This window comes from Triturus cristatus, chromosome 4_1, assembly GCF_964204655.1.
Source record: "Triturus cristatus chromosome 4_1, aTriCri1.1, whole genome shotgun sequence".
Lineage (NCBI taxonomy): Eukaryota > Metazoa > Chordata > Amphibia > Caudata > Salamandridae > Triturus > Triturus cristatus.
In genome coordinates this window covers 41696534-41710344 of record NC_140585.1, presented here as the reverse complement: position 1 = coordinate 41710344, position 13811 = coordinate 41696534, and the positions used below count along the sequence as shown (strand labels likewise).

General features: G+C 45.5%; 1 protein-coding gene across 3 annotated transcripts in view; it reads left to right on the top strand.

Moving 5' to 3' along the window:
* CD5 (CD5 molecule) overlaps nucleotides 1-13811 on the top strand; it is a 139410-nt gene that overhangs the window by 27131 nt on the left and 98468 nt on the right. The gene's annotated exons all lie outside the window — the stretch shown is intronic.

Here is a 13811-nt window from a genome sequence, read left to right as displayed (position 1 = left end):
TAAGGAAAACAGGCCCTATTTTGTTTTTTAAGCAGTCACAGACTCGGTGGTCTGCTGACCCACACAGGCCACCATCCCTGGGATGGCTGTCATTCCTAATGGTCACAAATCGAGAGCCATATCATTAAAATTCATGCAACCCACTAGGAATTGCTAATCAAAAAAGAATGACATACATTAGGAATAACGATTTCCTAATTGTGATTCAGAGATAATCGCAATTAGGACATCACTGTTCTTGATGTTAGCACATCTGGCCCACGGTGCTCCACAAGGGTGGGGGCCCCGGGTTTTGATTCAGGATCTTGCATGCTGAGGATGGGTAGTCGTGGGTAGTGAATCCTATGGAGTGAAGACGAGGTGCCCTCTGAAGAGCAGGGTCTTCATCTTCTCTCTGAATTAAATGAGGAATGGAGTAGTTCCAACGGGTTGTTTTTCCAGCTCTCGTGAGCAGAGATGAAGACATACTTACCTTGCTTTGTCCTTGTTTGACTGTGTCTTTGGGAAAGTTTTCATACATGCATCCCCTCAGGGCATTGCAGGCCACCAGCCTGGCAGGAGCTTCATCGATGCTTTGATAAATTATGCAGGACTCTTCATCCTCCAGAGTTCACTACTTGGTGGAAAACATTCTAAAAATGTGACGTCTGCACTAACACTGAGGCTTGTAATTATAAAAAGTGCAGAATGGCCTGGTTTGATGTTGCTTTGCAAACAATAATTATTAATTGCTTACATAGCACTTTGTGCATCTATTAATCAATACAGTTGTGAATATTTTATTGATCTGGGAAGGATCTGGATTCTAACATATGATCTTTCCATGAGACACAGCTTTCTGCAGTGGAGGGGTTGGTTTTATGAACTTTTTACCAGATGACTCTGATGAGAAACAGAAGCCCATCTTTTTTGAACCATCACCTTTTCTAAAGAGTGCCTGATTTAGAGGATCTCGTTTAAAATAGGAGTGTGGTCGGCCTCAAAACTATCACTCCACGGCCAAGGCCATTTGCAGTGTGCGCCCTTGATTACTTTATTGATTATTAAAGTTTGTTTTTGAAAATACAAAGCTATATAAGCTACTCAGAAAAAATTGCACACAGTGAAAACTTTGTTTTGTTAATCTTAACCCTCCTCAATTTCATCACAGGACTGTGCAAGTAAAACAACATCATGATTCACTCGCCAAAAGGACAGTAATAATATATATTCAGTATGCACGACTCTAAAAGTACACTTTTAACATTCAGGACTTAATATGCCACTGCCCTGAGTGTAGGATTAGCTCTGCTCTTTCTCTAGAGGATTCCATGTTGATCAAATTATCCAGTTGCTTATCCGAACAATGCTACTTCTCCTTATTAATTAGGGATGAGTTAATGGGTTCTATCCCTGAATCATTTCAATACATGAAAACACAACAGTTTAATGTTTCCTGTTGCTCTCCACAAAGGTGATAGCAGGTCACAATATGTAAGGACCCTTTCAGCTGTTCCTTAGACCCCACAAGGGGATTTTTTGTGAGTATCGTCATAAAAGCGATCATTAATCCTCCATCAGTGACTTTTCTTCATATAAGTCACTTACAAACCTTACTCAAAATGTTGCACAAACTGAGTCTCTGGATCAGCTCTACAAGGTTTGTTTTCACATTCACGGGTAATATGGGGGAACTTAGTTCAGTGCACCAATGCATGAATGTGAAAGACAGGTTTTTGCAGCACCACAGAGCCCCACCCAATACATAGTTGAAGTGGCGTCAATGCTTTTGGGAAAATGTTGGATAGCAGAGGGGATAAATAATTAATCCCACTGCAAGGAGTGCAACAGTAGGGAAAGTGTTGGATAGCGGAGGGGAATAATTTACTATTCCCACTCCAGCAAGTGCAACAGCAGGGAAAGTGTTGGATAGCGGAGGGGATATAATTACTATTCCCACTCCAGCAAGTGCAACAGTAGGGAAAGTGTTAGATAGCAGAAGGGTAAAAATTACTATTCCCACTCCAGAAAGTGCAACAGTAGGGAAAATGTTGGATAGCGGAAGGGAAAAAATTACTATTCCCACCCCACCAAATGCAACAGTAAGGAAAGTGTTGGATAGAGGAGGGGAATAATTTACTATTCCCACTCCACCAAGTGCAACAGTAGGGAAAGTGTTGAATAGCGGAGAGGAATAATTTACTATTCCCACTCCAGAGAGTGCAACAGTAGGGAAAGTGTTGGATAGCAGAAGGGTAAAAATTATTATTCCCACTCCAGAAAGTGCAACAGTAGGGAAAATGTTGGATAGCGGAAGGGTAAAAATTACTATTCCCACCCCACCAAATGCAACAGTAAGGAAAGTGTTGGTTTGAGGAGGGGAATCATTTACTATTCCCACTCCACCAAGTGCAACAGTAGGGAAAGTGTTGGATAGCGGAAGGGAATAATTTACTATTCATACTCCAGCAAGTGCAACAGAAGGAAAAGTGTTGGATAGCGAGGGGAATAACTTACTATTCCCACTCCAGCAAGTGTAGCAGTAGGGAAAGTGTTGAATAGCGGAGTGTAATAATTTACTATTCCCACTCCAATAAGTGCAACAGTAGTGAAAGTGTTGGATAATGGAGGGGAATTATTTACTATTCCCACTCCAGCAAGTGCAACAGTAGGGAAAGTTTTGCATAGTGGATGGAAATAATTAAGTATTCAAAAATAAATTACCTTCCACCATATTCCCCTATAAATGACACCAACAATGTTGCAAAACATGACAAAATTTACATAATTAATTAACAATCAATTAACTAATAACAATTAACAAACACATAAAGAACAATTAGTAATAAATTAGTCCACACAATTAACAATATAAAATAAAATAAAATAAATATTATATAAAAAATATTTTAAAATATATTAAAATTAAATTACTTCCCACCCTACTCCCCTATCAATGCATAACACACTCTTAAAAAAAGACACATTTAACATAATGTCTAATAAAATAATAATTATTAATAACTAATTAATACAAAAATGATAACCACATTTAACAATATAAAATAACAAATACATACATATTAATTAATAAAAATTATTAATTAATTAATTATAATTAAATTAATTCCCACCCTACTCCCCTATAAACCCACAACCCTCTCCTTAAAAAATGACACAATTAACATATCTAACAATTAATTCATAGCCAATTAATAACTAACAGATAACAAATTAATAACCACACCTAACAATATAAAATATTACATACATAAATATTAATTAATGAAAAATATTAATTAATAAAATTACTTCCCACCCTACTGCAATATAAACCCACAATGCGCTACGGAACTAAAACTCTAAATTTAATTTAAAAAATGTAATAACTTCTAAAAATTGTTAATACATTTCATATAATAAATTACTTCTCACCCTATTCCCCTATAAACCCACAACCCGCTACGGAACTAAAATGCAACGTAATTTTTTTTTTATAACTACTACAAATTTAACACATATATTAAAAAACAAACGTAATACTTACACAAAAATATAGAACACATATGTTAGAAATTGGATCTCTGCTTGGCTAAGGCTTGCGCCAAAGCCAGGCAGAGACCACCAATCTAGTCAGGGAAAGGGAGTTACACGCCAAAGATAACCCCTGCTCACCTCCTTGGTAGCTTGGCACGAGCAGTCCGGCTTATCCTGGTGGCAATGTGTAAAGCATTTGCGCACGCACACAGCAACAACATCCCAGGCACACCACAAAAAGAACTCCACACAAGGTTATATCAAAAATAGCCTTTGTATTCTCATAGCACATTAGAATAGAAAACACATAATATACATGGTGCCACCTGGCACTGGGTCATATCTACAAGGGATTATATACACCTGACAGGGCCCACTGGACCACTGTCAGAACCATCACAAAAGTGAACTTAGTAAAAGTAAAACAGATCAAAAACAGATCATAAACGCACAACCAGTAACCACTGGTAATCACTGTACTTAGCATCAGCCTGTAACATAAACTACATTATGCACAGTATTACATTTAGCGGGTAAATACGTTCTGCGCCAACCTCACCAGCATAAACACAATATGCAATTCTCTCATAAGTCTAAACGCATTAGACCCTGACCTCCTAAGCATAACTCACATTAGGGGCATAAATCACACAGTGGAACATAATCTCACTAGCATAAACCATAATACGCAAAGCAACCTCATAATCATAAAAAACACATTTAGAGGTATAACACAGGGTGCGTAAATCATACCACATGAATCACATTTCCTAGCACCACATAAATCACATTAGGGCCTGGCGCCCTATAAACCCAACAGTCCCCCTAGCCAACTGGCCATCTCAAAAGGGGCTCAATAGCCCCATGTCCCAAGAGTCAGGGCTGCTGCCTATGCAGCGAAAGTCAAGAGTGCGCACTGCGCAGACCTAAACGTTGCAGCTGGCACTAAGTGCTGCGCAGCTGTGAAGATATGGGGAAAAGGAGTGCATCTCACTCCTAACTTCAAAAGGCATGCCCCCCAAAGCACTGTGGCCTAAACGAGGCAGCTGCCCACAACTTGCTGGGCAGCTGGGAATATTAAAATGATGGCTGGCACCACTGTGCCTACTGGAACAATTGTGCGTAAAACGTTGCAGCTGCCCTCTGCAAATGGGGCAGCTGAGGTAAATGAACTGAAGGGGGCCCGGCACATCTGTGCCCTCAGGGTCCCACTGGGCTTTTCCATTAAATTGGCCTCCCCATGTAGGAGCGACCTGCAACGGCGGGTCCGCTCAACATTTAAACAAATAGGGATAACATTGAGCCCCCTCTTACCGGGCTCTCTGCGCGTGTCCTCTCACGGCGGCTCAGCAGGATGCGGGGCTCTCTCTCTGCTCAGAGAGCCCTGCCGACCAGCACCAGTACTTCGCCTCCACGCGCTGGAGTCATGGCGCTGTCCGCTCCCATTACCGTCCTGCGGGGCTCCCAATAGCACACGGCGGCCCCGCTCTTGAAGGAGACCCGGCAGCTTCTGAGTTGCCTTCCCCCTTTCTCCAGCTACCGGGGGAAGGCAGAAATGGAGCCCGCGAGGCTCCGCCCCACGTCAGGCAGCCTCGCCTGACTTACGGGTCGCGTGAAGAGCGACCCGGAGAGGAATCCTTGAGCTACTCGGGCTGCGGCAGTGAAACGTGGGGTGGGCACCCGCAGTTAAAAATAAAGATGAAGCAGACATTGAGGGGTAGGCTCCCTCTCAAAATTAAAATATAGAGCGGGGTGGGCTCCCGCCATAATAATGAAACCTTAAGCGGGGTGGGCACCCGTGAGATACAGAAAAATGCGGGGTGGGCACCCACTGTTGAGGCATCACGGGGGAATCCCTACTAGGGGGATTACCTCTTTAAAGGGGGCTGCAGCACAGCGCTGCGCAGCCCACGCTTCTCCCTTTCAGGGGAATTTAGAGTAAAGCGCTCCTCAGCAACAGAGCCAGGTGCTTCCCAAAGTAAAGCCAAGCGCTCCTTCCTCTTGGGGGAAATGCAAATAAAGCGCTCTTCAGATTCAGGAGCCACAGCTCCACAGCAAAAGTCCAGGAGAGGTTCAGGGGCATAGCGGGGCCCAGGGGCCAGCACACAGGCCGCTCCAGCAGGGAGGCAGCCCCCATGGCGGTCCCTCCTGGGCCCCAGCAGCAGCAGCCCCCCATCCAGTCAAGGGAACAGAACCAGAACATTTTGATGGGGTCACAGCCCCTATATTTATACTACATTTCCCTTTGTGTCACAGGGCTTGGTGATACCAGTCAGAACTGGTTTAGGGGAGCTTTGGAGCAATTTTTTTGCTCAGCTCCTCTCTCCTTTGTCAGGTGGGGGCTCGGTGATCAGACGCACCACAGGGGGCGGAGCCGGCATTGTGGAGGGAAGGCATAGCCCTATTCAGGTCCCAGGTGCAACTCCTCCCTCCCATCTGCATGCAGATCTCTCTATTCACCACTGGGCTGACTCCCCCTGTCTCCTGGAGCCACCCACACCTCTCAGCTCCTGTCAATCACAAGCCAGACATGCCATTCACATCAGGCAGGCAAGCACACAGCACACAGAAATGCCAACTTCTAAAAGTGGCATTTCTCCACCAGTCACCATAAATCTGCGCACACCATTGCGCAGCATTTATCCTCACGAGTTTTGTTTTTTATTTTATTTATTTATAGAGCGCAACACTCATCCCAAGGGACATCACGGCGCTGAAACATAACTGAGTGCAGGCAGAGAAAGATTCAAGTTAACAGCTTAGTAACCAGGGAATACATGTGTTTTTAGTTTTTTTCTGAACATTAGGTATTCTTCAGTCAGGCATAGTTCTGGAGGGAGTTTGTTCCAAATGACCGCTGCTGATTTTGAAAACGATCGGTCGCCCATCCTGGCTTTAGTCGTACGCTTGACTGATGCCAGTGCCTGATGGCGGGATCTCAGATTGCACAGAGGTACATGAAATTTTAATTTTCCATGTAGGATTTGAGGACCTGTTTTGTATAGCGTTCTATGCGCAAAGCACATGAGCTTAAAGTTGGCTCTTTGGCGTACAGGTAGCCAGTGTAATTCCTTCATACAGAAGGAGGCTGAACTATATCTACTCTTGTTGCATATCAGTTTGGCAGCAGCATTTTGGACCACTTGAAGTCTGGTAAAAAGATAGTCAGCCATGCCCACATACAATGCATTGCCATAGTCCAGCCTACTCACAAGAAGTGCCTGTGTCACTGTTTTCCTACAATTTAGAGGGATCCATGGAAAAAGTCTTCTAAGAAGTTTTAGTGTGGCAAAGCTTTTCCCACATAGTGATCGTACTTGATTCTGCCTAGATAAAGCATCATCGAAGATGAAGCCCAAATTCTTGGCAGCCTGCCTGGGTTCACCAGCGGTTCAGGAGCGGTTCCCAATACCTGGGGCCACCTGTTTGCACATACTAAACTTGACCCTGCACTCCTCTCATACCAGGAATTACCATGGACACACATATTCCCCATGCATTCCTATGGGAGGGCAGGCCAATCTAACCACACACACTCAGAACGCGCACGCACTTTACACTGGGCCACAGTGCTAAAGTGCGCAGAGGCCACAAATCACTACCACCATGTCAGAGCTTAAGGCAAAAAGTTCAGGGGTGAACCTGCCAAAAAGGGCCAAGTCCAACACAACCCCCTTCCAGCCAAAACGCAGGGCAGACCAATCACCACTGTGATGGGCTTCCCTGCTTGGGGCGATAGAACACGGGCGCGGGCCTGCACTGCAGGGACACCCTCCGGTTCTACGCCACTCTGAACCAACGTGATTCCCTCTGAAAAAAACTCTCAGGCCAAACTAGGCTACCCCACTGGTACTCCCTAGTTGTCCACGGCCAGGACCAGGCCGTAGCCCATTCAGATACCACTGGTCCTTGCCAATCCACAGAGTGGGGGGCAGTAACCCCTGGCATCCAATAGCCATTCTCCACTCTCCCTCTCAGTGTAGTTCCAAACTACCACTGATCCTTCAACCTAGGGAACGCACCCTCAGGCTGACCAGAGGTCAAGGGCAAAGCGTCTCATCACCCTACTTCTAATTTTTTTTTTTTTTTTAGCAGAGTTTTATATAGTGCGAACTTGACCCGAATCCAATCAGGTATCAGAGCGCTTTACATAGCACCAGTTACGTTACATGAGGACACACATTCATTTTTTTTTTTTTGTTAGGCACGGGGAAATTAAGTGATTTGCCCAGAATCACAGGAGGTTTAGCGTCGTTACCTAGAATCGGACCCAGTTCCCCCAGGTCCGGGGTCGAGCGCCCTAACCATTAGGTCAACTCCTGCTTCTAGGGTTCCGCACCCTCCCAGGGGAAGCACCCACCAGAACACAACTCTCCTACCAGTTCAGGACCTCTCTCCATCAACTGGACTACCACCTGGGATCCACATTCACCGGATGCACCGGGGTCAGAGGTGAGGACTTCTTCCCTCTGCACCCCCTTCCAGAGTTCTGCACCCTCACACTGTAGAGCAGGGTCACTTCACTTAAGATGGGCCCCACCTGCTCTCAGGGTAGTACTACCACACTCAGCCAGGGACCCTCACGAGTTTGCACATACTAAACTCGACCCTGCACTCCTCTCACACCAGGAATTACCATGGACACACATATCCCCCATGCATTCCTATGGGAGGGCAGGCCAATCTAACCACACGCACTCAGAGCGCGCACGCACTTTACACTGTGTAACAGTCCTATAGTGTGCAGAGGCCAAACATCACGACCACCATGTTAGAGCTTAAGGCAAAAAGTTCAGGGTTGAACCTGCCAAAAAGGGCCAAGTCCAACAACATACATTTAAAATAAATACTAAAATACATAAGACTAAATAAAAGAACGATATTTTTAACAACGATATTTTGACAAAAGATATTAATGATATTTTTTTTAATGATATTACTACCTCACACTCAATATTCTGGTCCACGATATTCTGACTGTCGATATTCTGGCATTACGATATTTCAGACTCGATATTAGTGCTAGTCGATATTTAAAACTCGATAGACTGTTCACCCACTGTAATCATACACCTAAGGCTGTCATTACACACCTCAGACTGTGCTCACACGCCTGAGACTGAACACACTCCTGAGACCGATCACGTGCCTGAGATGTGATCAAACTCCTGATACTGTGATCACATGCCTGACACTGATCACACGACTGATGCTGTGGTCACACACCTGAGACTGATAAAGCACCTGAGACTGATCACACGTCTGAGACTGATCATGTACCTGAGATGTCATCACACTCCTGAGAGTGTCATCACAACCTGAGGCTGTGATCAGCATCTGAGATTGAGATCACACACCTAAGTCTGTGATCACATGCCTGAGAATGGGATCTCACTCCTGAGATCGTGATCACATGCCTAACACTGATCACACGCCTGAGATTATTATTACCTGCTTGAGATTGTGATCAAATCACACACCTGAGACTGATCACACACCTGAGACTGTCATCACGGACCTGAGATTGTGATCACGGACCAGAGATTGTGATCACATGCCAGAGATTGTGATCACATGCTTCAGACAGACCACATGCCTGAGACTGTGATCACACACCTAAACCTGTGATCACACGCCCAGAGTGTGATCATACTCCTTACATGGTGATCGCACACCATAGATTGTGATCACATGCCTTAAACTGTGATCACACAACTGATTTTCTCATCACACACCTGAGGCTGTGATCACAGACCTGAGATTGTGATCACACACCTCAGACTGTGATCACATTCTTGAAACTGATCATGTGCCAGAAACTGTGATCTCACACCTGAGATTGTGATCACAGGCCTGACTCTGATCACAAGCCTGAGATTATTATCACATGCCTGAGATTTTTTATCAGATCGCACACCTGAGACTGTCAGCACACACATGAGGCTGTAATCACGTGTCTGAGATTCTGATCACACACCTGAAACTGCGATCACACACCCAGACTGTGATCACACACCTTACATGATGATCGCACACCATAGATTGTGATCAAATGCCTTAACCTGTGATCACACACCTGAGATTGTGATTACACACCTAAAACTGTGATCACACACCTCACATGGTCATTGCAGGCCTTAAATTGTAAACACATGCCTTAAACTGTGATCACACACCTAAGAATGTGATCACGTGCCCAGACTGTGATCAACGCCTGAGACTGTGATCACATGCCTGAAATTGTGATCACACGCCTGATAAAACTATGATCACATGCCTGACATTGAGATCACATGACCAAGACTGTGATCACATTCATGAGACTGTAATCACATTTGTGAGAATGAGATCACATGCCTGAGACCGATCACTCACCTGCAGTTGTGATCACATGCCTGAGATGGATCACAGCACTGAGACTGTATTCACATTCCTGAGACTGTGATCACACAACTGAGATTGATCACAGGCCTGAGATTGTGATCACATGCCTGAGATTGTGATCACAGACCAGAGATTGTGATCACATGCCTGAGGATGTGATCACATTCCTTAGACTGTGATCACATGCATGAGATTGTGATCACACGCTTCAGACAGATCACATGCCTGAGACTGTGATCACACACCTGAGATTTATCTCATGGCTGCGATTGTGATCAGATGCCTGAGTCTGATCTCACACCTGAGAATGTGATCACACACCTGAGATTATGATCACACATCTGGGACTGTGACCACATGGCTGGGATAATGATCGCACGCCTGAGATTGTGATCTCATGTCTGAAATCGTGCTCATGTTTCTGAGACGACAATCACATGCCTAAGATTGATCACGCACCTGAGACTGTGATCTTACTCCTGGGACTGTGATCTCCTGCCTCAGACAATGATTACACACCTGAGATTGTGATGACACTCCTGATCTGTGATCTCAAGCTTGAGATTGTTATCAAACGCCTTAGACTGATCACAATCCTGAGATTGCAATCACATGCCTGAGACTGCCATCACACGCCTGAGAATGCAATCACACGCCTGAGACTGATCACATGCATAAGACTATGTTTGCACATCTGAGACTGTGATCACATGCCTGAGATTGTGTTCACATGCCTTAGACCGGGATCACACACCTGAGACTGCAATCACACACCTGAGACTGCGATCACATGCCTGAGACTGATCACATCCCTAAGACTATGTTTGCACACCTGAGACTATGATTACATGCCTGAGATTGTGATCACACACCTGAGACTGCAATCTTACACCTGAGCTGGCAATCACATGCCTGAGATTGTGATCACATGCCTTAGACTGCGATCACATGTCTGAGATGGTGATCACATGCCTGAGAATATGGCCACTCATCTGATACTGTGACCAATCTCTCCAGATTTTAGCTACCCTTCTGAGACTGTGAACACACTCTTGACATTATCACCAGACACAAGATTTTAAAACCATGAACCTGAGCATATGACCACCGCCCTAAGAAAGTAATAATCATGATCCTGTGATTAGAAGCACATGCTTGATTCTAGGACCACCCAGCAGAGTTTATGTCCACAGTCTTTAGAAGATGGCCACACTGGCAGTCTAGAACCACACTCCTGATGCGAAGTATGGCATTAACCACACTGCTAATATTAGAACCACATTCCTCGGAGTAAGAGCACACAACTTTGAGTATGAACCTGCTCCTGAATTTATAACCACACTCCTACTACTAGGACCACAGGCCTCAAAGAATGAGCACACACCTTTGAGTATGGCTACGCTCTTAAATTTATATCCACACTCTTACTACTAGGACCACACCCCTCAAACTATGAGCACACACCTTTGAGTATGTCCACGCTCCTGAGTGTATAACCACACTCCTACTACTTGCATCATGTCCCTCGGAGTACGAGCACACACCTTTGAGTATGCCCATGCTCATGACCTTATAACCACACTCCTTCTGCTATGACCACACCCCTCGGAGTATGAGCACACACCTTTGAGTATAGCCACACGCCTGCGGTAATAACCACACTCCTTCTACTAGGGCCAAACCACTCAGAGTAAGAGCACACAACTTTGAGTATGAGCCTGCTCCTGAATTTATAACCACATTCCTACTACTAGGACCACAGTCCTCAAAGAATGAGCACACACCTTTGAGTATGGCTACGCTCTTAAATTTATATCCACACTCCTTCAACTACGACCACACCCCTCGGAGTATGAGCACACACCTTTGAGTATAGCCACGCTCCTGAGTTTATAACCACACTCCTTCTGCTAGGACCACACCCCTCGGAGTATGAGCACACACCTTTGAGTATGGCCACGCTCATGAGTTTATAACCACACTCCTTCTGCTAGGACCACACCCCTCGGAGTATGAGCACACACCTTTGAGTATGGCCACACTCCTGAGTTTATAACCACACTCCTTCTGCTACGACCACACCCCTCGGAGTATGAGCACACACCTTTGAGTATGGCCTCGCTCCTGAGTTTATAACCACACTCTTTCTGCTAGGACCACACTCCTCGGAGTATGAGCACACACCTTTGAGTATGGCCACGCTCCTGAGTTTATAACCATGCTCCTACTACTAGGACCACAGTCCTCGAAGAATGAGCACACACCTTTGAGTACGGCCACGCTCTTAAATTTATAACTACTCTCCTACTACTAGGACCACACCCCTCGAACTATGAGCACACACCTTTGAGTATGGCCATGCTCCAGAGTGTATAACCATACTCCTACTACTTGCATCACAACCCTCGGAGTATGAGCACACACCTTTAGTATGCCCATGTTCATGACTTTATAACCACACTCCTTCTGCTAGGACCACACCCCTTGGAGTATGAGCACACACCTTTGAGAATGGCCACGCTCCTGAGTTTATAACCACACTCCTTCAGCTAGGACCACACCCCTCTGAGTATGAGCACACACCTTTAGTATGTCCATGCTCAGGAGTTTATAACCACACTCCTTCTGCTAGGATCACAACCCTCAGAGTATGAGCGCACACCTTTGAGTATGACCACGCTCCTGAGTTTATAACCACACTCTTTCTGCTAGGACCACACTCCTCGGAGTATGAGCACACACCTTTGAGTATGGCCACGCTCCTGAGTTTATAACCATGCTCCTACTACTAGGACCACACCCCTCGAACTCTGAGCACACACCTTTGAGTATGGCCACGCTCCAAATTGTATAACCATACTCCTACTACTTGCATCACACCCCTCGGAGTATGAGCACACACCTTTAGTATGCCCATGCTCATGAGTTTATAACCACACTCTTCCTGCTAGGACCACACCCCTCGGAGTATGAGCACACGCCCCTGAGTATGGTGACGCTCCTGAGTTTATAACCACACTCCTTCTACTAGGACCACACCCCCCCTGAGTATGAGCACACACCTTTAAGTATAGCCACGCTCCTGAGTTTATAACCACACTCCTTCTGCTAGGACCACACTCCTCGGAGTATGATCACACACCTTTGAGTATGGCCACGCTCCTGAGTTTACAACCACACTCCCTCTGCTAGCATCACACCCCTCGGAGTATGAGCACACACCTTTGAGTATGGCCACACACCTGAGTTAATAATCACACTCCTTCTGCTAGCATCACACCCCTCAGAGTACGAGCACACACCTTTGAGTATGGCCACGCTCCTGAGTTTATAACCACACTCCTGCTAGGACCACACTCCTCGGAGTATGAGCACACACCTTTGAGTATGGCCACGCTCCTGAGTTTACAACCACACTCCTTCTGCTAGCATCACACCCCTCGGAGTATGAGCACACACCTTTGAGTATGGCCACACTCCTGAGTTAATAATCCCACTCCTTCTGCTAGCATCACACCCCTCAGAGTATGAGCACACACCTTTGAGTATGGCCACGCTCCTGAGTTTACAACCACACTCCTTATGCTAGCATCACACCCCTCGGAGTATGAGCACACACCTTTGAGTATGGCCACACTCCTGAGTTAATAATCACACTCCTTCTGCTAGGACTACACCCCTTGGAGTATGAGTGCACACCTTTGAGTATGGCCACGCTCCTGAGTGTATAACAACACTACACCGCTAGGACCACACCCATCTGAGTATGATCACACACCTTTTAGTATGACCACGCTCCGGAGTTTGTGACCACCCTCCTAATTCTAGTACCATACTGTGTTAAGTATGAGCACAAAACCTTGATTATAACCATACTTTTCAGTTTGTGACCACCCTTTTGGAGTATGAGT